Source organism: Lissotriton helveticus, chromosome 8 (assembly GCF_964261635.1).
Source record: "Lissotriton helveticus chromosome 8, aLisHel1.1, whole genome shotgun sequence".
Taxonomy (NCBI): Eukaryota; Metazoa; Chordata; class Amphibia; order Caudata; family Salamandridae; genus Lissotriton; species Lissotriton helveticus.
This window is the reverse complement of record NC_136069.1, coordinates 1,129,185,710-1,129,208,579: the sequence shown is the minus strand read 5'-3', so window position 1 is coordinate 1,129,208,579 and position 22,870 is coordinate 1,129,185,710.

Sequence of the window (22,870 nt, the reverse complement as noted above, 5' to 3'; positions counted from 1 at the left end):
AGTTCCCCAGGCACCGAAGATTTCAACAGGAAGCAAGGTATATAAGCAGATGCCTTTCATAGTGGAAGGGGACGAGTGTTACCAATTTGATCCAGTGACAGGACGGTACATGGACGGGGACGAGGGCTGCACTCTAGGAGCTGTACTGGAGGTAGATCAGAGAGGACCTTTTGTAGAGGCAGATGTAGATGGTCATCCCACCACATTTCTGGTTGACACTGGTGCCTCTACCGTGCGGTCTGCGGTGGTCCCCAACTTACCCCTTTCAGGACAGACCATCCAAGTTGTGGGAGTTGCAAACAGAAGAATGACAAATCCCCTGACTGAGCCAGTCCCTGTTAAGAGTGGAAGTTTTAGTGACCGACACCAGTTCGTGGTGTGTGATTCCAGTCCTGTGTGCCTGTTAGGAAGAGATCTTTTGTGCAAACTTAATTGCACCATCTATTGTACCCCAAAGGGAGTGGAATTACAGACTAACGATGATGATGATGATTTTAAGGTTGCAAATACGCATACGTGCATTGAGTTGTACCCTGCTATAACTGTGGAGGAACTCCCTTGGGACTTGAGAGACTCGGTCTCCCCAGAAGTCTGGGACTTCACAGGAGAGGAGATTGGACTGATTAAGGGGGTGGAGCCAGTCAGAATTCAGGTGAGACAGAATGTTGAATTTCCTCGAACTCCCCAGTACAAGCTGACCCCAGAAACACTTGAAGGTATAAAACCTGTGATTGAGTCCATGGTTAGACAGGGAATTCTGAAGGAGGTTATGGGAAGTCCCTGTAACTCTCTGATAATGGGATTGCAGAAACCAAGTGGGAAGTTCAGGATTGTGCAGGACTTACGAAAAATTAACAACATAGTTGTTCCATGCTGTCCAGTGGTACCGAATCCATCAGTGATACTGTTTCAGATACCGTTCCAAGCTGAATGGTTTTCTGTGATTGATTTGTGTCAGGCTTTCTTTTCTATCCCATTGCACGAGGAGAGCCAATTCTTTTCGCATTTAAAATAGAGAGTCGCGTTTTAACATGGTGTCGTATCCCCCAAGGTTATACAGAGAGCCCATCGATCTTTAATCAATTGCTGAAAAGGAATCTTGAGAGTCTAGTACTACCGCAGAACTCCGTTCTTGTGCAGTACATAGACGACATCCTTGTTGCGTCAGACACAGAAGATGCTTGTAGGATTGATACCATTGCCTTGTTGAACCATCTGGGGAAGAATGGACACAAGGTATCTCCCAGTAAATTACAGTACTGCCTGCAAGAAGTGCAGTATCTGGGTCACAGAATAGAGAAGGGGAAAAGAAAGGTGTCACCTGACAGGATTGAGACTATCATGAGAATGAGTGTGCCCTCGACTCAAAGAGAGGTCAGGATGTTCTTAGGCATGGTTGGCTACTGCGGACAGTGGATTGCTAACTTTTCTCTGAAGGCGATGCCACTGCAGAAACTGACGCACAAGGACGTGAGTGATCCGGTACCATGGGACACAGATTGTATGATGGCCTTTTTGGAGCTGAGAGAGGACCTGTGTCGCGCTCCAGCTCTGGGAATGCCAGATTACACAAAATCATTTGCATTGTTCTGCTGCGAGAGGGAGGGGTGTGCATTGGCAGTCTTAGTGCAAGATCATGGAGGAGTCCGTAGACCAGTTGCATACTTCTCGGCTACCTTAGATCCAGTAGCCGCAGCGTTGCCCGGATGTCTCAAATCCGTTGCTGCAACAGGTGTCAGCATTGACAGGTGTGAAAGTATTGTGATGGGATATCCACTGACAGTGCATGTATCTCATTCTGTGGAATTGTTGATGACCAGGACCAAGACGCAGCACTTGACAAACAACAGGCTCACACGCTACGAGCAGGTTATACTTGCTGCAGAGAATGTGACTCTTAGGAGGTGCTCTGTCTTGAATCCTGCTACTTTGTTACCATTACCGAATGATATAGAAGATGATTGGGAAGACCATGATTGTCTTGATGTAACTGAACTATGCACCAAACCTAGGCCGGATATTGTTGATGTGCCATTAACAGACCCTGATGAAATTTATTTTGTGGATGGCTCATGTGTAAGAGACAATACTGGTCAGTTGAGAGCAGCCTTTGCTGTCTGCACTATTTCTGGAATAATTGAAGCAGCCTGCCTGGAAGGAGTACACTCTGCCCAGGTGGCTGAGATAATTGCATTGACACGCGCCTGTTTAGCAGCCAACGGCATTAAGATCACCATATTCACGGACAGCCAGTACGGATTTGGGGTGGTTCATGACTTTGGCCAGTTGTGGTCCCAGAGGGGTTACATGACATCATCGGGCTCCCCAATCAGAAATGGTGAATTTATCAGGTTATTGCTGGAGGCCTTGCAAAGACCTGCAGAAATAGCTGTGGTAAAATGCACAGCACACACAAAGGGAACGGATTTTGTGACACAAGGGAATCGTTATGCTGATGAAGTTGCACGCTATTGTGCAGAGCAGGGATACTCCTTTACGGAACAAACAATTGAGGGACCAAGGGAAAGAACCGAACTAAGCATGATGCTTGAGGTGGCAGACACATGGGAAGAGCTGAGAGACATGCAAGGACAGACATCTGATTATGAAAAAAGGGTGTGGGAATCGGCTGGCTGTGTCAAGGGAGATTTGGACATGTGGGTTTCAGCTGATGGAAGAGCTGTGTTACCGAATGAGTTGGTGAGTGCAATGGCACGACAGATACATGGTCCTGTACATTTGGGAAGGGATGCGATGGTGCGCGTATTCCGGCAAACGTGGTACAACCCAAAATTTAGACAGGCCGCAGAAGCAGTATGTCAGAGATGTGTAACCTGTCAACAGCTGAATGTTGGGAAAAGAACACCTGTTACATTGAGTCACATTGGGAGGTCTGGCGGACCTTTCTATAGATGCAGATAGATTTCATCGAGATGCCGAGGTGCAATCGCCTCAGGTACATCTTGGTGATTGTGTGTGTCTTTTCTAGATGGGTTGAGGCATATCCCACTCGTAGGTGCGATACACTCACAGTAGCAAAACTGTTGTTGAGGGAGACAGTGCCACGATTCGGGGTTCCGACCTCTTTGGAATCGGACAGAGGAAAACACTTTAATAGCGAAGTTGTGAAGATGCTTTGCTCTGCCCTGAACATTGACCAGAGACTGCATTGTAGCTATCGACCAGAGGCTTCTGGCATAGTGGAGCAAATCAATGGGACTTTGAAACCTCGAATGGCAAAAGTGTGCTCATCCACATCCCTGAAGTGGCCCGATGCCTTGCCATTGGTACTAATAAGCATGCGTAGCACCCCAGACAGAAGGACAGGTCTCTCGCCTCACGAAGTGCTGATGGGGAGGGCTATGAGACTGCCATCTATTCCTACAACTGCCTTGATGAATATCACAGATGATGTGATTCTTGACTATTGCAGAGGACTTTCTGATGTCATGCGTTCTGTGTCTCTTCAGGTGCAGGCTGCTGAAATTCCGGCTTCTAGCGACCTTTGTCACGACCTGTGCCCTGGTGACTGGGTCCTAGTGTGGAAGCACGTCAGGAAGAGCTGCCTGGACGTACGTTGGAGAGGACCTTTCCAAGTGATCCTAGTCACTACTACTGCTGTGAAGTGCGGTGGATTGCCAAATTGGGTCCATGCTTCTCACACCCGACGAGTCCCAGCACCCAAGGAGAGGACAGCTCCTCTCGTAGATGAAAATAATAACGAAGAAGAGGATTCATCAGAGGGAGCATGTCAAGCTGTGGGGTGCCTGTAGAACTTGGGGACTCCCCTGATGAAGCAGGAAACGGCCAAGACGAAAGTGACACAGAATCTGCCTCAGAGGGAGGAAGTGGCGGAGAAGGCGATCTGAGCGCAGAAGAGGTCGACAGTGGAGACGAACAGGGTGTGCGAACGAGAACCAGAAGGGCAAGAAGTGCAGGGGATCATTGGCCCGAGAGAGGGAGGCGAATGAATGTGAGATTGGCTTCCGAAACAGATCTTGCCCCTGTGTCCGAAGAATCAGATCCGGAAGAGGGAGAACGAGGAGCTGAGCAAGGAGGTCCGAGAAGGTCAAGGAGGGTGAGGGTACCTTGCCAAAGATACGCCACTCCAGAGTGGACCTACCCTTTTACCAATGCCAGGAGTACTGAGGTCCGGGAGGGTGAGGTCAGTAGCAGGGACCAGTACGATCCCAAATGTTAAGCTGGAAGTGATACTGTTGGTTCCTGGACTTGAAATCGAAGGTAAACTGACACTCACCATTCCCAATCCCCCTCTCCTGAGCAAGATACATGATTTACTGCTGGATAGACTGATTTTTCCTACGTTTGTTCCCGACATGCCAGTATATGATGAAGTTGTGCTCCGCATGGAACTTTTAGATTATGTGTTGCAAGCAATCGGATCAAGTATAATCATAGACTATTGAGAACTTTGAACTTTGAATTGCTTTGAAAGACTTTTTGAAAAGACTTTGTAAATAACTGTTGAACTTAACCTAGAGCCGAGTGAAAGAAGAACAAATTTAGGGACTTTCCACAGAGGACGGAGAAGGGTTAAGGTTGTCTGTCGTTGAACAAAAGAAGAACTGAAACGGGACTTTCCGCTTTTCAAGGTGGTTCGAGAGACTCAAATAGCACTGAAAGAGACCTTTGGGTGCTTTCCGAGAACGAACTACTTTGTACTGAGACCATGGCGTCTGGAAACCCGAATCGTAGAGCCAAGTGCATAGTAGGCACTCTTTTAGGAGGAGTGATACTCCTTATAGCTATAGTAGTTTTAGTTTCTTATTTTACACCACATGAACAGGTAGAGAAGGCTGTGGGGACATCGACACCTACCACTCCTAGCCAGAAAGAAGAGAGAGAGCGAAGAGAGAAAGCCATACTGGCTGCAGAAAGCCGTAGGCTACACACTGATCTGTCTAAAACAAATTTTGGCCAGAATGCTTATGCAAAGCTGTTGTATGAATACATTGAGGCGATGGATGCGAAGGACTATTATGTGTGCATGCAATTACCAGCTTCAGTAGATGAGGGCATTAGATACCATTACCTTCCATTGACATATGGAATATCCTGTAGTTTGCTGATTAGTATCCTATATGGGCGAAATCACTTTGAATACTTCTTTTCGAATTATGACGCTGTGTTACCAGAAGTCCCGAATTACAAGCATTTGAACAAGTGGGACTATTATAAGTCAGAGGACAGACTTGGATATTTTTTCATTCCCACTCAAGAGCTAGACACCCCGTATGCACACCGACACAATTTGACATGTTTGTTGTCAGATATAGAGAAGAAATTCATTGAAAAAGTAGAAGATAGGTACACGAAACAGAAAAAGTTGCGATATTCAGGGCAAGGAAACGTAGATTGGACCGAAGAAGAGAAGCAGCATAAGTCAAGAGGGAGTTATGGACCTATAGCTCTAGATGAAGTACAGAAAGGGAAGTTGTGTCTGCACAGACCACAGACGTATTATGAAAATGTGTATGTGGGTCAGACTACGTGTGACCACACCTTCACCTTAGAATACTATACAAAGGACTTCTTGAAGAGTGTGGTTCAGGTGATTCCTACTGTGTTTTTTGTCTGCGGAAGGAATGCGAATGTGAGATTGCCAGAGAAGTGGTATGGAACTTGCTACCTAGCAATCATCTTTCCCAAGATTTATCATACGGAAGATTTTGCACTCTTAGAGGGAGGGCCTCAAAGGAGGGTTAAGCGAGGGGAAAGTGCTGGAGCAATTGTGGGAGATGTGTTTGGAGCAGCGATACCTATGTTGGGTGTCATTTTGAATGACATAAAGATACGGCGGCTGGCAACTGTTGTGGATGAATTGTCAATGAATACTGCTAAGTCATTGGTGTTGGTTGAGGGTGAGATGTTGTCGATCAGGCCAATGGTTTTACAGAACCGTCTTGCTCTTGACGTCATTCTAGCAAAAGAGGGCGGGGTCTGTAAACTTTGAAGGTCCAAGAATGTTGCACTTATATACCAGACAACTCTAAGGATCTGGAGAAATATATAAGCAATATTACTGCAATCCATTATGAAATTGAGGACTTGACGCAAGAGAATGCGTGGGAGACGGTTGGCAAGGGAAGATTGGAAGCTGGTTTGCCAACTTAGGAAAGAGTTTTCTTGGATTTGTACTGAAGCCCCTTATCATAGCAGTGGCATGTGTGATTGGATTGTGGGGTTTGGTAAGATTGTACAAGTGGTACAGGTCCAATAGGTTGGCGAGATCAATGAGAGCGCAAGAGATGCGAATGGAAAGGCTGCAGGATAGTCAATACCGCAGCCTGAGAGCGTTGGAATCGTTCAAGCGAGGGAAAATGGCCACAAGCTCAGTTTAGTTGGTTCTTACCCTAAGGAAGATGTGTGGGTGGTGATGACACGGGTCATCAAAGGGGGGAACTGAGAGAGCGCCATTTACAGTGAAATTTTTAGGGGTGCAGCATATGTACAAGTAGTCAGCACCCGTATATATAGAGGACTTTTAATCATGGTTAGATGCAATGTATGACGATGTACTAAAGTAAATTGGTATTAGAAAATGTGCAGAACCAATGTTATAAAGTGCAAATTCATACTTGTTGCAATGTAGAGATGCTCTTGAAATGAAATCTTTTACTTTGATAAGAGTGTTTAATTGATTTACCAATGTGCCTTCAGATTGACTAATGGAAATATATAATCATGCTTTATATACTTGAGAATTAGTCGAAATTAGAGAAAATGCATTTGTTGTTAAGGTTGAAGGCCTAGAGAACACAGAGAATTGCTCATGTAAACGTGAGGCCTAAAACTCTAGCAGAGGCCTAGTTCATGGAAATGGGGCAGGCATGTATGAAAATGTTTTGCTTAAACATATAAACGGTAGAAATGCTTATGAAAGAGGTTTTGGAAAATATTGCAACATTGATAGAATGTGAGCCTATTGCGTATATTCTTTTTGCAGGTGCATCACCAAGTAGATTATAGAGTAAAAGGGCCCATTGTGTATGAGAGTTAGAAATGTTAGACTCAGACATGGAGGAGTAAACCAGGAATTTGAAGATACAACTGGAAGCGACAGAGAGTCTGAGACCCAAGGACGTTTAACGGACAAGGATGGAAGAAGGCCAAAGTGGAAAACTTCATGTAATCGACACCTTGGAGAGGGCGTACCTGAAGGCGTGTCATTCACATTTTGGGGTTTCGTATTAGGGACAGCACCCCGAGGGTGGAGGCAGTGCAGATGGGCTGAGGAGTCAGAGAGAGTGGTTGGTCTTGGTAAATAGCTTAGCTATGACTGAGGATTCTCTAGTCTTGAAGAGAAGTGAGTGAACTTCATTGAAGTCACCACTGCTGACACCTTTAGTTAGGTTGGGCTATTGTTGAGTAGGGATGTCACTTAGAGTAGTGTAGGGACAGATTAACCTGGATTTATGTCCTTTATTCCGATGAGTACCAGAACCCAGGTTATAGCTATTTTGTTCAGTCTGATGGTCCTGGAATTGATCCTGGTATTGTTCATCAGTCGCCTGAGACTTTTCCGTAGGATTATGTTTGTATTAGTGCCTGTTTACCTTTTGAACCTCTTGCTGAGGTGTTTGTACCTGCAGTTATTTTTGGTTATGTAATAAATCTTTCAAACTTAGTTTGGTCAGTGGTTCTTGGGGAAAGAAATTGGGATTTCTAAATTGTTTATTCTCTTATGACAGATTGCCTAATTCACTCTATGGCAGGTAAAAAGGTCTAGTCGACCTGTGACGGGATTCTGGAGAATGACAAGCAGACTCTAGAGGTAAAATCCCGCCTTTCCAATGTGAACACTGGTTATTTAAGGGAATGAGTGCTGTTTAGATGTGTTCTGTTGAAGTGTTACGGTACAGTGGGGTCCTCCATTGTTTGGGCTGTGGATCTCCTCTAGTAGAGACAGGGAAAGAGGCTGTAGTCCTGTAGCTTTGTTGATACAGAATTGTTGTGCTAGTCTCCTTGTTCTCTCTTTGCATTCTTCACTTCCCCCTTTTTTATCTGGCCTTTCTGGGGTACAGCGTTGGATGTTTACGTGTAGGTCTGTAAAGAAAATCTACAGGTGTACCTATATTATAAGTTGGGGGATATGCATAATTAGACATTACGGGGGATTGTTCTCTGTTACAAACCATTTTCTGTGCTTTGTGACACTAACTCTAAACAGATTTAAAACTAGAAGTATGCCCACTTTGTTAAGCGCAAAGTTGGAAAACTCTTTTACACAAAAAGGTATTGACATAACAGGGCCCTGCTTATGTGTGTCAGCGAGTACTTTACCAGCCATGGATGGCCGCTAGCTGCAGTACTTGTTATCTGACATACCGTGGTAATTAGTTGGATGAGAGGCAATACATGGATACAAGCAGTTTGGTACACATAAACACATAAATAAAGGGCATATGCAGATAAACGTTTTCTGGTCTTTTTTATTCTCAGACGTGCTTCATATGTCGGAACCAGCCAACGTGTTTCACAGAAACATGGGCTTCTTCAGGGCAATAGCATGGAGGAATGAATGTATCCTCAATTGCTGGATCAAGAAAGATTAAAACGAGACCTAGAGCGCATAGGAGAACCTCTTGGTAGAGCAATGTCCAAAGAATATACGCAATACAGTGTACTTCTAACGGTATTAGCCGTGCATGTTTTAATAGTAAAATTATGATTAGATTTTTTTGATGTACAGGAAGACGAACCCCTAGATGTTACATGGGTCGTTGACTATCTGACTGCCCTGATCCTGTGGTGGCCAGTATATTTACATTTTACTCACTTATACAGAGTGATTATTTGAAATTAATGTCCTGACAAATGCCGCTCGATCCCTATAGGGAACCAACTTATGGAAGAAACATGTTGACCAATGTTAGGAATATGTTTGGTTAAACCCTAGTCCTCTTTTTTAATTTTGTCCCGGAGACCACTCAATAAAGATTCAGTGGATCAACTGAGACAATTTTAAGACACCACATTTATTAATTTTTTTTTAACTCTGCCCCTCATTCACCTCTCTTAGCCGAGCCTGAGACAGGCTTTCCCAAGAGACTTCCAGATTGTTGTATTGGTGGACCTGAGGCAGACTTTCCAGAGAACCTTTCAACTTGTTGTATTGACAGGCCTGGGAATTTGCTTAAGGCATTATTTAAGACAGAGTACACAGGTATAGTTTGGATCTGGATTGTTCCATCTTTCCTCAAGTCCCGTAGTTCCTTAGCGGGTGATTGGAGATCCCCGGAGTCTGACGGTCTCTGCCTCTTTTAAGACCTTCTGTGCCAATATTGGCATTTCATTACATTGTACAGGACCAGAGTCAATACATTCTATTGAGACTGTGGGCAACATTATAATGTCGGGTGTTCGGACTGCCGGTCACTTATGCAGCAGTTGGGAGACCGCCCAATGGCCACGCGGTATTCTGACTGCTGTATTTGGATATGACAGCCGGACTGGTGGTTGGAAAGGCAGCTGTCCCTCCCTAGTAGCATGGCTCAGCCATTTAGAAGGGCTGCAGCAGATGCTGCTGTGGTGCAGTGCCTTCTGCACACCCGTCGTGCACCACGTGCCATGCACCATGTCATTTCACGACACATGATGTACGGAAGTGAGTGGGGGTACTACATGTGCCCCCAGGGCCACCTTTCAGTGGCCTCCAATGGACGGGGTCCCTCGTATCCCTTTCTGACAAATTTTTCATGGCGGGATTAATACCAAGAAAAGGCTTTCAGAAAGGGATATTGTAATCCCGACGGCGGTGCTTGCATCCATTAGATAGCCCTACACTTCACAATAATGTATTCCTCTCAATGCCACTAGACCGCACTCTAGTTTACTCCATTGCACTTTATGACACTTTACTCCACTCCATGCAAATCCTTCTACGACACCCCATTTGAATTTTTGAATTTTAAAATATTTATAGAGCGCTCTTTTACCAGAATCGGTTTCATGGCGCTAAGCAGCAGAAGGCCAGGGGAAACAGAGAAGAAGGCTAAGCAGCTGCAGATCTGGAAAACAAAAAGGTCTTAAGATGCTTGCGGAATTCCAGGTAGGAAGGAGACGTCCTAAGAGTAAGCGGGAGTGAATTCCAAAAGGACGGAGCCAGTATTGCAAATCTGGCCCCACCGGACTTCTGTTTTCTGAAGCGAGGGACGGACAGAAGAGCCAAATGAGTGGAACGAAGTTCTCGTGAAGGAAGATAGGGGGAAATGGCTTTGCATAGAAAAGCGGGGGCGGTTCCTGATTTAGCCTGGTAGGTAATACATCCAAGCTTGAAAAGGGCCCTCTCCCTCACTGGGAGCCAATGGAGGGACTGCAGCAAGGGGGTCGTGTGGTTGAACCTGGGGAGTCCATAAATCAGGCGAGCCGCCTGATTTTGAATCAATTGGAGCCGACGAAACAGGTAAGCCGGGGCACCATTATAAATAACATTCCCGTAGTCGAGGCGCGAGAGCACCATGGCCATGAGGATGAGTTTAAGTGCAGCGGCTGAAAAAAAACGAGAGACCCTCCGGATGATCCGAAGGGAAAAAAAACATGCAGACACAACTGCATTGGTCTGCGTGTGAAGGGTGAGCATGGGATTGATGAAAATGCCCAGGGTTTTCACCTTAGAAACAGGAAGAGGGGGGGGGGCCAAGGGCAGAGGGCCAGAAGGAAGGAGACCAAGGACTGCAACCACCCCCCGTCAGGACCAATTCGGTCTTGTCCGGGTTTAACTTGAGGTGGTTGCAGTTCATCCACCCTTGGATAAAGAGCATAACCTTCTGAAAGTTAGAAGCCGAGGATGGGGAAGAGGAGAGGTTGAAAACAAGTTGGAGGTCATCGGCGTAATTAAACACCGAGACCTCCATCTGCTGCAAAGAAAAAATGAGGGGTGAAATGTATAAATTAAAAAGCAAGGGAGACAGGGAAGAGCCTTGGGGGACTCCACATGTCACCCTCTTAAAAGGAGCGGTGAAGTTGGCAAGATGGACAGCCTGTTCCCTGTCCGTCAAGAACGAACGGAGCCAGGCAAAGGCCGTTCCCCCAATGCCCGCCGCTTCGACACGGGTCAGCAAGATGTCATGATCCACCGTGTCGAATGCGGCGGACAGATCTAACAGGACCAAAGCCTGTGGCCGGCCAATATCAATACCCTCCCTTAGTTGGTCCATTACCGACACAACTACCTTCTCGGTAGAGTGCAGCGGGCGGAAGCCCGCCTGGCGGGCGGCAAGGCAGCCCGTGGATTCCACAAAGGAACTCAGGGACCTGGTGATATGAGCCTCTGAGACCTTTGCGAGATATGGAAGGAGGGAGATCGGGCGATAGTTGGCGGGCACAGAAGGATCGAGGCCAGGCTTTTTCAGGATAGGGATGATGGCTGCCGACTTATGAGCGAGGGGGACGATGCCAGAGTTAAGGGAGTGGTTAATAAAGGTAAGTGGAGGAGAATAACAGTTGGAAAAGAGCTCTTTTAGAATGAAAGCAGGACCAATGTCCCGAGGGGAGCCTGATTTGATCCGGGCCAGAAGAGGAAGCAAGGAGTCTCGGGTAAGGGAAGGAAACTGAGTGAAGGAGGGTACAGGGGGGGGTGGGGAAACAGCAGAGGATAGCGTGGAACGGGGAGGAATATTGGCCCTAATGAGGGCAATCTTTTCAAAGAAGAAGGAGTTGAGGGAGTTGCAGAGTGTTTGAGACGGGGGAATTTTAGAAGCCGCCCTGTCGGAGGTGGCCAGCTCATGAACAGTGGCAAATATCTCCTTAGGCTGGTTTTCTGCTGCCAAGATTTTACCGGAGAAAAACTCCGTTTTGGCTTTTAGTATGTCGCGTTTGTAGTCTTTCAACGACAAGCAGTAACTAGCCTTAAGAAGAGGGCAATAAGAACGGCGCCAGGCACGTTCGGCTCTACGGGTCGCAAGTTTTTTTTCCTTGAGGGCGGGTGTAAACCACCGGTTGGCCGCGTGGGCCCGTTTAATAGTCACTCTCTTAAGGGGAACGATGGAATTGCAAGCCTTTAGCAGCCAGCTGTTAATGGCTGAGAGCTGGGTGGTGGGGGGTAGATCATTAAGCTCCGGGCTGGTGGCCTCAAGGGAGGAGCAGACCACAGGGAGGACCGCCTTATCCCACTTTCTGGCCCAGATGTTTTTGGGCAGAGGGGGTTTAGGTGGTCGTCCGAGGATGGCTGTAAAAGAAATGAAGGAGTGGTCTGACCAGGAACAAGGGGAGATAAGTGGAGGGTCCATAGGGATGTTAAGGGACCAAATTTGGTCGAGTTGATGGCCTTTGATGTGAGTGGCCGTACTCAGCTGAGGAAGGAAGTTTAGGCTGGTGAGCAGAGCCGTAAACTCCTTAGATCTCATATCTTCAGCTGGGTCATTCGGCCAATAGTTTAAGTCTCCCAATAGAAGAATGGCGGAGTTGTTTATTGCAAGAGTGGCCAGAAGGTCCTCTAAGGCTGATAGAAAACCGGGGGTAGACTGGGGCAGGCGATATATGAGTACGCAGGTCAAAGGGATCCCAAAGGAAGTAGAGCGGACTACTAAGCAGTCCACCGCAGGGATCTCGGGGGACGGTAAGGTTTGAAAAAGGAAGTCCGTGCGGGTGATCAGGGCCACACCCCCCCCAGTCTTCCCTCCGGGACGGTCCTTCCTGATGGCCGCGTAGGTGGGGGGCAAAATGGCCAGCAGGCTGGGAAGCGAGTCGTCCCTGAACCATGTTTCCGTAAGGAATAACAGGTCAGGTTGGCGGGAATCGAGCAGGTGGAATAGCTCGAGTTGGTGCCCAACCGCGGACCTGGTGTTAAGGAGGATCGCCGAGGTGCGAAGCTTAGAGCTGTCAGGGGCGCAAGAGGAGGTGTCGTCGGGCCTAGAAGACGGACTGGTGGAAGAAGGGGAGTAATGGAGCGGCAATAGAAGCGAAGCGCTAGGGCGCGGGGGTGCAGGGCAGGAGCAGCTAAGACCTAAAGAGGCAATGCGGGCCAGAACTAAGGTTGAGGGGGGGCGGGGATGCCAAAGAGAATGAATAAGCGCCGAAGGGTATGTAGTAAAAGAGGGGGCATAACAACCGGGCCCAGGCCCCGTCCGGCCGCGGACGGGCGCAGACGGGCTTAACTCTGGCGCAACTCCGGCGCGCCTACGTCGCGCCCGCTGCGCTCGTCCGCTGCGCTGACGCATGAGGGACGTCTATGTAGGCTCTGACGCGAAGGTGGGAGGAGTCAGGAGGGCGGGATAGGGGGTGGAAAATTAAAAGAAGATAGCCGTACGCCGCTCGTACTCAGCGGGACGGTGAAAGCATGAACTGTGAGGCTGCTAGCAATCAGCAGAGCAGAGCAGGTTAGGCAAGTTAAAAAATCAATAGAAGTCGATTTCTAGCGCTCAGCGCGAAGCCCTCTGCCCTCTGCCACAGGGCTTTAGACTGCGGGCGAGGGAAAGTGGGCGGAGCCTATGTAGGCTCTGACGCGAAGGTGGGAGGAGTCAGGAGGGCGGGATAGGGGGTGGAAAATTAAAAGAAGATAGCCGTTCGCCGCTCGTACTCAGCGGGACGGTGAAAGCAAGAACTGTGAGGCTGCTAGCAATCAGCAGAGCATGAACCTTGTTAATATACTCTATTCTGACACACTACTCCACTATATTCCACTGTACTCCACTTCTGCACTCTGCGCCATGCAACTGTACATTTCTCGATGCCACTCAACTCTACAACAGTCTATCAAACTCCACTCTTATGTAATATACCACACACTATGATACTCCACATCACTCCACTGTGCAACACTTTAGTCCATTTTGTGGCAATCTGCTCTCCTCACTCTATGACACTTTCCGGAACTCTACAACACACCAGTCCACTTCACTTTACCACATAGCACTCAACTTCATCGGCACGTACAGTGGGTACAGTGTTAAATGCACTGTGTTTGGAGGTGCACGAGTAATAATATTTTGAAGATGCTGCATAAAGTATAAGTGTACGATATAAGTATACGTTTAGAAATTAAAAGTTGCTGTAGTTAAAGTTTGGTTAATGGATAAAGAATAAATACATTTATATTAATTGAAAGATTGTGCTAAATTATGAATGTACGGTATAACTATAACTTACCATTACAATCAATTTTTATAAAGCACGTGGCCATCCTACAACAGGCTTCCCAGTGCTATTAGTTTAGTTGGAGTGAGTAAGTCAAAAGATAAAAAGATTAAAATAGCTAAAATTATGGGAATAGATAAGTCTTCACCTTCTTTCTGAAACTCATGAAATTGTCATCAATTCTTAGGCTAATGGGTAGGGAGTTCTAAAGCTTAGTTCCAAGATATGTAAAGGACTGTGATCCACTTCTTGCTCTCTTGATATGGAGACAACAAGAAGTTCAATTTTATTTGATCTAAGGTTCCTATTAATACGATAAGGGATGGCCGGTTGATAGAGAACTGTATATAAAGAACAAATAAAGTTTTCTTAACTATGACAAAGATTTAACATTTGGCTTTTTTATTAAATATATATTGTGATAAGCTGGCCTGGTATATGATGTCCACTAATGTAAGTGTTGTAGAATATTACAGGAGTGTGACCCATAAACCACATTGGGATTAGGGTAGACAAACTGAGTAAAAAACACAATATCCCAACTAGTATTATTCAAAAAAGGCAATTAAACATGTATGCGAAAAGCATTACATGAACAGAAACAAGGAGACTCATTTGGTTATGAAACGTGCTCATGGCATCATATAATTAAGGAAAGAAGAAGGGGAAAAAACAAAATATATAGTTGTATCAGCACTATACTCAAATGAATAAAGGGCGCAATTCCAAGTGTGGCCGTCCAAATCACTACTACAAACAAAAAACTTTCGCATTGCAATTTATTAGAGCCACATTGTTCTCTCAATTCACTCTATATATGTAACACTTTTATACCATGCGCCCTTCCTGCTGATCACAATTGTCACTTGCCTTGGCACCCTTTATGTCACTTGCACATGCCGAGCACCAAGTCCAATTCGGGTTGTTTTGTTATTCATTTCACACCAGAGCAGGGGCCAATGGCTCCCAAGACTGGTTTGAACTGAACCATGCATAAGGACACCAAATATGCCCCTCATACAGACTGAGTGGCACTGGCAAGCGCACCCACCCTACCCCAATACACTAAATCCTGTCTAGGAGCTGGTCACCCCACCCTGTGACAGGATGCCTATTGTTCTGCCTTCCCTAGCTCGAGCTTAGCTCATCAGCAGGAGGGCAGAATTGTGTCCCTTGTCAGCAGCAGCCATTTTATGCTGTCCGGGTCAAGAAGGCTGGTATCAGCAACACTGAGCATAACGCAGGGCTCTTCCAGTGCTTGGCATCATACCTTGCACACCGTTTACAGTGTGGGGGTATGATTCCAATATGTTTGATACCAAACATGATAGAATTCATTAAAGCCAGTTTTGAGGTGGTCATCGCGTAACTGCAGGATCTTAGTCAGACTAGTCAAATACTGCTTAGCACCAGGCAAAAAGTGGAGGTAACCATAGAAGCGGACCTACTTTCCTACATACTTTGACCAGTAGCAATCACCACTGAGTAGTTATAGTTAGGTTTGCTTTTCCAAACACAAGGTGTTTTTTGCTAATAACCATTTGATACATCTCCACAAAACTTTCCCCCCAAAAAACAAATTCACCTCAGTTCCATCTTGAAAGGTGTCAGGGAGATCCGTCAAGTGAGGGCTGAGAAAAAGGGGGTGTTCTAAAAGCAAATTTCCCAATGCATTTTCAATAGACTTCTTTAACCAGCTCTACCACAAAAACTGCCTAACGGACTTACACCAAATTTAGCAGAAAGCTAGATACTGACCTGCAATTGTGTTTTTTATGATTTGGTGTAAATCTGTTCAGTATTTTTTGAGAAATTAAGGCAACTTAAGGCAAAACAATAATTGTGCATTTTAGAGTTAGAGTGTCCCTAACCCAGTTTTCAAAAATGAGAGTGTTCTGATTGGCCCAGGCAGCTTTTTTCCCTTGGGTCAATTCACTCCAGTGGGAATCAGACGTCCATATGAGGGAGCACTCTAATTGGCAGGCCACAACATGAGACAAATGCTGTTCCAGCCAATACAGGAACTCCAGAACTTAGTCCCCTTTCTGTAAGTAAAAAAAAAAATTAATATGAGGGGTCAGGCTAGGGAATCCCTGTCCCATCTGCCCTGTTGGGGGGGACCTAGAGGTCCATCCTGGGGTCAAAAGAAAGAAAACTAAATGGGCAATATTTGCTGCAATCCCACAAGACTACCACAGGATCATGTAAAAAAAATGGAGACCTGCCATTTAATTAATAATTTAGGGAGGGGGAGTGAGTGGGCCCCCTCCACAAACTCATTTAAGCACTTTTGTCTAATGGGGTGAAGCCCTCCTCCCCAAGACTTTCTAGGCCCTAGGGGCCCCATTCCCTAGGCCTAAATATATATATTTTAATGGAACAGTTCTGCACTGTCCCCCTCCTGAGCCAATAAAGTCCCCATGGACCCCACAACCCTCAGCCAATATTTTGATTTTAAAAAGAGATAGGGGTCTTGTGGCTCCCCTCTCCAAGCCATTGTAGGCCCCAGGGATCCCATCACCTGGGACCAAAATACGTTTTAAGGGAGGGAGCATGTGCCCCCGAGCCATTTAAAGACCTTGTGAAACCCATCCCAGAGCAACTCAGTTACTGTACACTATGGATCCCACCCCCGGACATAACAATTTAGGGAAAAAGCAGAGAGATTGGGGTCCTGATTAGCAGGATCTTAGTCAGACTAGTCAAATACTGCTTAGCACCAGGCAATAGCCCAAACCTGTTCAACATCTACATGGCCCCCCTCGCACAAGTGGCCCACCACCACAACCTCAACATCATCTCCTACGCCGACGACACTCAGCTCATCCTCTCCCTCACCAAGGACCCACGCACCGCCAAAACGAACATCCACGACGGAATGAAGGCCATCGCCGACTGGATGAGGAGCAGCCGGCTGAAACTGAACTCGGACAAGACGGAGGTCCTCATCCTCGGAACTAACCCCTCGGCCTGGGACGACTCCTGGTGGCCGACCACTTTCGGGACAGCACCGACACCCACCGACCACGCACGCAATCTAGGATTCATCCTCGACTCCTCCCTTCTCCATGTCCAAACAGGTCAACGCCGTCTCATCCTCCTGCTACAACACCCTCCGCATGCTTCGCAGGATCTACAAGTGGATCCCAACTGAAACAAGAAGAACGGTGACACAGGCCCTCGTCAGCAGCAGGCTGGACTAGGCAACGCACTCTACACCGGAATCCCAGCCAAACAGCTACGATGACTACAGCGCATCCAAAATGTCTCTGCCCGACTGACCGTCAATGTCCGCCGCTGCAGCCACATCACCCCCCACCTGACAAACCTACACTGGCTCCCCGTCGACAAGACGATCACCTTCAAACTCCTCACCCACGCACACAAAGCACTCCACAACACCGGACCAGCCTACCTGAACAGCAGACTCAGCTTCCACACCCCCACCCGCCAGCTCCGCTCCGCCAGCCTTGCTCTCGCCGCCGTCCCCCACATCCAACGAACAACCTGCGGTGGCAGATCCTTCTCCTACCTCGCCGCCAAGACCTGGAACACCCTACATACCCACCTACGGCAGACTGAAGACCTACTCGCCTTCAGAAGACTCCTCAAGGCCTGGCTCTTCGAGCAGTAACGCACCCCCCCCCTCTCAGTGCCTTGAGACCCTCACGGGTGAGTAGCGCGCTTTACAAATACCATGACAGATTGATTGATTGATAGAAGCGGACCTACTTTCCTACATACTTTGACCAGTAGCAGTCACCACTGAGTAGTTATAGTTAGGTTTGCTTTACCATACACACGGTGTTTTTTGCTAATAACCATTCGACACATCTCCACAAAGCTTTCCCCCAAAAAAACAAATTCACTTCAGTTCCATCTTGAAAGGTGTCATGGAGATCTGTCAAGTGAGGGCTGAGAAAAAGGGGGTGTTCTAAAAGCAAATCTCCTAATGCATTTTCAATAGACTTCTTTAACCAGCTCTACCACAAAAACTGCCAAACGGAATTACACCAAATTTAGCAGGAAGCTAGATACTGAGCTGCGATTGTGTCTTTTATGATTTGGTGTACATCTGTTCAGTATTTTTTTAGAAATTAAGGCAAATTAAGGTAAAACAATAATTGTGTATTTCAGAGGAAGAGTGTCTCCAACCCATTTTTCAAAAATGAGAGTGTTCTAATTGGCCCAGGCAGTTTTTTTCCCTTGGGCCAATTAACTCCAGTGGGAATCAGACGTCCATATGAGGGAGCACTCTAATTAGCAGGCCGCCACATGAGACAAATGCTGTTCCAGCCAATACAGGAACTCCAGAACTTAGTCCCCTTTCTGTAAGTAAAAACAAAATGAATATGAGGGGTCAGGCTAGGGAATCCCTGTCCCATCTGCCCTGTTGGGGGGACCTAGAGGACCATCCTGGGGTCAAAACAAAGAAAACAATATTGGCAATTTTTTCTGCAATCCCACAAGACTACCACAGGATCACTTAAAAAAATGGAGACCTGACATTTAATTAATAATTTAGGGAGGGGGCATGAATGGGCCCCCTCCACAAACTCATTTAAGCACTGTTGTGAAATGGGGTTGAGCCCTCCTCCCCAAGTCTTTCTAGGCCCTAGGGGCCCCATTTCCCAGGCCTAAATATATATTTTTAATGGAACAGGTCTGCACTGTCCCCCTCCTGAGCCAATAAAGTCCCCATGGACCCCACAACCCTCAGCCAATATTTTGATTGCAAAAAGAGATAGGGGTCTTGTGGCTCCCCTCTCCAAGCCAATGTAGGCCCCGGGGATCCCATCGCCTGGGGCCAAAAATAAGTTTTACGGGAGGGAGCATAAGCCCCCGAGCCCTTTAAAGGCCTTGTGAAACCCATCCCCGAGCAAGTCAGTTACTGTACACTATGGAGCCCACCCCCGGACATAACAATTTAGGGAAAAAACAGAGAGACTGGGGTCCTGATTAGCAGGATCTTAGTCAGATTAGTCAAATACTGCTTAGCACCAGGCAAAAAGTGGAGGTAACCATAGAAGCGGACCTACTTTCCTACATACTTTGACCAGTAGCAGTCACCACTGAGTAGTTATAGTTAGGTTTGCTTTTCCATTTACAAGTTGTTTTTGGCTAATAACCATTTGACACATCTCCACAAAGCTTTCCCCTAAATAAACAAATTCACTTCGGTTCCATATTGAAAGGTGAGAGGGAGATCCATCAAGTGAGGGCTGAGAAAAGGGGGTGTTCTAAAAACAAATTTCCCAATGCATTTTCAATAGACTTCTTTAACCAGCTCTACCACAAAAACTGCCAAACAGAATTACACCAAATTTAGCAGGAAGCTAGATACTGAGCTGCAATTGTGTGTTTTATGATTTGGTGTAAATCTGTTCAGTATTTTTTGAGAAATTAAGGCAAATTAAGGTAAAACAATAATTGTGTATTTCAGAGGAAGAGTGTCTCAAACCCATTTTTCAAAAATGAGAGTGTTCTGATTGGCCCAGGCAGCTTTTTTCCCTTGCGTCAATTCACTCCAGTGGGAATCAGACGTCCATATGAGTGAGCACTCTAATTGGCATGCCGCAACATGAGACAAATGCTGTTCCAGCCAATACAGGAACTCCAGAACTTAGTCCCCTTTCTGTAAGTAAAATAATAAATGAATATGAGGGGTCAGGCTAGGGAATCCCTGTCCCATCTGCCCTGTTGGGGGGACCTAGAGGACCATCCTGGGGTCAAAAGAAAGAAAACTAAATGGGCAATTTTTGCTGCAATCCCACAAGACTAGCACAGGATCACGTAAAAAAATGGAGACCTGCCATTTAAGTAATAATTTAGGAAGGGGGCGTGAGTGGGCCCCCTCCACAGACTCATTTTAAGCAAATGGGGTGGAGCCCTCCTCCCAAAGACTTTCTAGGCCCTAGGGGCCCCATTCCCTGGGCCTAAATATATATTTTTAATGGAACAGGTCTGCACTGTCCCCCTCCTGAGCCAATACAGTCCACATAGACCCAGCAACCCTCAGCCAATATTTTGATTTTAAAAGGAGATAGGGGTCTTGTGGCTCCCCTCCCCAAACCATTGTAGGCCCCAGGGATCCCATCACCTGGGACCAAAAATAAGTTTTAAGGGAGGGAGCATTTGCCCCGAGCCCTTTAAAGACCTTGTTAAACCTATCCCAGAGCAACTCAGTTACTGTAGCCTATGGAGCCCACCCCCGGACATAGTAGTTTCCCTGCCCACACAAGCGCAGGCAGAAAAACATGTGCTTTCATTTTTAAATCTCCTGCCAAGTGGGAGCAAATCTACACATCTCCTCTCAGCTGGCAAAAGATTTTAAAATGCTCCAACCAGCTGGGCGCAGACTTATGTCACACAAATGATTCCTGCCTGTCGCGACCAAACACAAATAGCTGCTCATTCCAGCAGAGAGCAATACTGGTTCCCACACTTGGCGGGGAGCTGATTGAGGCCGCATGGGTCCTGTGCCTCCCCCACGGACACCAATTTGTTGCTTGTTGGGTGCTCTGAGTGGCACCCTCCTATAATAAAGAGATACTCTGAGGAATGGGACCCCCGGGGCCCGAGAAGACTTAGGGAGTGGGCCACATGCCTCACCCCCATTTTTAATATTATCCAGCCCTAGAGAACTGGTTCTCAGGAAAATGAGAATGCCTAGGGACATTGAGGCTTCCTCCCTTTATTTATTACATGTGCCCCTGAGAATGTGGTCCACAGGGTTGATGAAGGCTTGAGAAGAGGGCCCTCGCCCCTCTTTTAATTGCATTTGTGCCCTAGGGTATGGGGTCCCTGGGGCCTATTAATGCTTGGGGATGATGCTGTGAGCCCTCTTTCCTTTTTCAGTGCATATGGCCCCCACCTGTATGCCACTCCCTTAAATTATGTAATTTGCCTCATAAGGTTTTGAGGGGGCTGCACGGCCCACTCTCATCTTTTATGAGAAGCGGCCCCCATGAATGGAGTCCCCAGGGCCTAATAAAGCTTGGGGGCAGTTTGGCCCCTCCCCCTTTTTATCCAATTGGGCCCCAGGGGTATGGGGTCCCAAAGACCTAATACATTTCTGGAGGTTAGGAGTGATTCTGGCTGCTGAGTTTTTGCTGGTCTGCAGCATTTTGGTGAGTTTTTGTAATCCTGGCACAGAAGGTGTTTCCATAACCGTTTTCTTGTAACCAGGGACGCGTGATGGTGTTCATTGGGAGCTATTTGAAAATCTTTCTTAGCCCCTACTTGGTATGGATGCATAAGGTGGTGGCATTGACTTTGGTGCCTATATCGAATTTGCTATTGTTAATTATTTTGAGATTCTTGGCATGGGCGGTGGGGTTGGGTGTTGGTCCTACCTCTGTTGGCCACCAGTCCCATGGCAATGTGCTCTTCCTGTAGATCATGATTTTGGTCTTGTCTGTGTTTACCTTTAGACAGTTGATCTTCATCCAGTGGGTAATTTCAGTCATGCATGCATTGAACTTGATCCAGGTACTGGCCGTTTTGTCGGGGAAGCAGAGAATGAGTTGCATGTGGTCAGTTTAGGAAATCAATCTGGGTGCATCCCAATGCAAGTGGGGTATGTCCCCCGGGCACTGGTTGTCAAGTCCTTGCTATGAAGGTTTCTGGTTGATTAATCAAAAAGTGTTGTGAAGAAAAACTCTTTGTCCATAAAGATGACGTTTTATTGGAATTGTTACATCACAATTCTATGAATTTTCATTTCAAACTTTGTACACTTCAACTCCCAGAATGCATTATAGTTGATTAGTGACTTTTAATAATCCAATGCATTTCGGCATAGTTGCCTTCATCTGGGGATGTTCTGCAACAATAACATATGATTCTTTTGTAAGTACTCAGCTTATATACATGGAGGAAGTCATAGAGAAGGGCTAAAGACCTTTATCTACTGTTGGTGAAACGTTGTTAATTAACCTGAGAAGGTGATTTGAAGAAGGCAATGGGCGTTTTCGTTATGCGAAGTGCCGAGATTGTGAACGAAGTCTGTTTACGTTCAATATAAAAGCACAAATGACTTATGCACGGTAAACGTGCTCTAGCGATAGTGTCGGAAAAATGTGCGAAACATGCTGTATTAAATTAATGCCGGGAGTTTAAACACAAAGGTGACTATTGGCAGGTAAATTAAACATATAAGACGCGTAGTGTTAACGCGATTGCGCAACTGTGGTTAAAGCATGCTGGTTAAATAAGGTGCACAAAGAAGTGACATGCGTTTGTGGACTGGCACTATTTATCTTGGCATGTGCAACGTGTGCAACGTGCCGGTATGGTGACCATTCACCTGGGGTATAAAGAAAGTGCAGCGCTGATGATCTCTGCTTACCGAGTGTAAATGACGAAAAGACGCAGGCGTCTCCCGGTGTATTTCAATCTCTCATGGTGCATCTGAGTGCAGTGTTGACCGGCTTCCGATAGGAGGGCGGTTCTTATGACGTGAGTTAGTGAAATAGTAACCATAGAAATAGACTAACGGAGGGTGTGCGTAGGGATCTTGACTGAAATCAATAAAGTTAGAAACAGAAGGGCTAATATATCGGATGTTGTTCCACAAAGGACACAGTTGTTAAACAGAACAACATGAGTGGATAAAGAACTTCAATGATACAAATATAGATAATAAAACTGATGATCATCGCAATGTCATTATGAAAAACGGAAGTGAAAAATAGGTTACATGGTAAAAATCAAGGTGAAAATCAAAGTACAGTCTGGATTTGTTCCTTAGAGGTAACATGAGAACTCCTTA